This window comes from Primulina tabacum, unplaced genomic scaffold, assembly GCF_025594145.1.
Source record: "Primulina tabacum isolate GXHZ01 unplaced genomic scaffold, ASM2559414v2 Contig928, whole genome shotgun sequence".
NCBI classification, from domain to species: Eukaryota; Viridiplantae; Streptophyta; class Magnoliopsida; order Lamiales; family Gesneriaceae; genus Primulina; species Primulina tabacum.
Genome location: NW_027459991.1, coordinates 1 through 2,500, shown reverse-complemented (window position 1 = coordinate 2,500; position 2,500 = coordinate 1).

Here is a 2,500-nt window from a genome sequence, read left to right as displayed (position 1 = left end):
TCTTTATTCATAGTCCAAAAAAATACGAATCTAATGCAAAACTAAAATAGTTGGAGGACTCTTCTGACAAAATAAAAAAATATGTAATTGTCAGCAAAGTTGTTTCTTTTTTTTTCTTCAGTTCAAATACAAAAGATTTTTCTTACTTATACATTAAGGCATAGGTCGTCCATTCAGCATTAGATAAAAGGGGGAAAATTTCTATTTTTAGAACAAGCGGTTCAACTTATTTTATCAAGATGAGGGTCCTATATCGATAAAATATTCATTTGAAAACGATCTCTATATTACCATAGTGGTCGAAAGAGTACCATGCTGTGTCTAGACTTCAAACGATTTGCTTTAACCATCTTAACAATCTCGCATTATTGGTTGTTAGAGAATCAAAGTGGATTTGCCAATTAATCACGAAATGTGATGGTTCTTACATATCATTTATTAATTTCTTCAGAAGTAATTCGAAAGATCATGCACCTTTCTTTCCTAGTTATAACGGAAAAGGGTACAGCTGGTTGGATCCAGCCTATTCTTGAAATAAACAACTCACACACACTCCCTTTCCAAAAAAGATCAATACACCAATCACTACACTTAGATTTATTAGATTTGTTGCTAAAATATCGGTATTAAATCCGAAACTCCCGGCAGATGGCCAGTGGCCTAAAGAAACGAAAGAATCGGTTACATTTTTCATATAATCTCCTCTTATAGATAGACTAAAAAATCGACCAAAGTTCTCACTTTGCCCCTCTTTTTTTTTGAAATCGAGTCAAAAAATATTCGAGTTATAATTTATTTTATTTATAGGTATAAAGTATGAACTACCCCTTGATTGTTTGAACACCATCATAAAAAACTTTCCCCTGTACTACGAACGGGAAGGATGAAAGCGAATTGGTATACTAATTCCTCATCTGCAAATCAGCCCTTCCCTAACGTAGGTTATTTTCTCAACGAATAAGAACGAATAAGTAATAGTAGGAGTGAAATCTTGATCTAATTTGAAAAAGCAAACGACAAGTCCACGGAAATAAAATAGGAAAATTATGTATTTTTCCTATTTCTAAGATTAAACAAAAGGATTCGCAAATAAAAGTGCTAATGCTACAACCAATCCATAAATTGTTAACGCTTCCATAAAAGCTAGACTAAGCAATAGAGTACCTCGTATCTTTCCCTCTGCCTCGGGCTGTCTTGCGATACCCTCTAGGGCTTGACCCGCAGCAGTCCCTTGACCAACTCCAGGTCCGATAGAAGCAAGCCCTACGGCTAATCCAGCAGCAATAACGGAAGCAGCAGAAATCAGTGGATTCATGATAAGTTCCTCGTACCAACAAAAAGAAATGGTTAATGATACAATCAACCAATGAATTATGACTTAATTATTCGATCGATAGGATTAATCTAGTCGAAGTAACTAAGAACTTCGAATTTCAGTAATAATATTATTGAATTATCAGACCTACTTCGATATATCCTTTTTCGTTTCTATCCACAGAGTCTTCGCGAATCCATAGAATTCTCGTTTTTACATTTCTTGGTTCCAAACTGTTATTTCACAACTCTTTCAGCTTTTCTTGATTTCATCTGTTTATTCAGGCAAGTCACAGTCGAAACGAGACGAAAGGACTTCTGTTAGAACCCCCCTACAGTAGTAGGAGAAATGAAATATATCTTTAGTTCATATATAACTAGTCAATATCTAATATCACATATACACGTCTTTCTTCCATAACGTAAACCATTAAATTCAATCAGATTCGAGAATCTATCTATTTTTTTAGGAATCCCATTTTTGTTTTGTAAATTTTTTTTCTTCCTTCCGTTTTCGTTATCACCATTCCAACTGAATACAATACAATCTAATCTAAATGGGAAAATTCAATTGAAATAGATTAAGGCCAATTATTGGATAGAAATATCATTATTTGATTTTTTTTCCTATTGCTTTCTCTCGTATATAGAGTCCTGTATATTTCTATTCCTTAAATAAATTATCTTAAGCCACACATACATTTCTTTGTGCTAAGCTAAAAAAAAGACTATTTCAATGATGGCCCTCCATGGATTCACCTATATAAGCCGCGGCTAAAGTTGCAAAAATAAGAGCTTGAATACCACTTGTAAATAATCCAAGGAACATGACAGGTATGGGAACCGCTGAAGGTACTAAAGAAACAAGAACAACAACTACTAATTCATCAGCTAAGATATTCCCGAAAAGTCGAAAACTAAGTGATAAGGGCTTTGTGAAATCTTCTAAGATGTTAATGGGTAAAAGAATTGGAGTTGGTTGAATATATTTCCCGAAATAACTTAATCCCTTTTTGGTAAGACCTGCGTAAAAATATGCCACTGATGTGAGTAAAGCCAAAGCAACAGTAGTATTTATATCATTCGTGGGTGCGGCTAACTCTCCATGAGGTAATTCTATGATTTTCCAAGGTAAAAGAGCTCCTGACCAATTAGAAACAAAAATAAAAAGAAACATAGTTCCAAT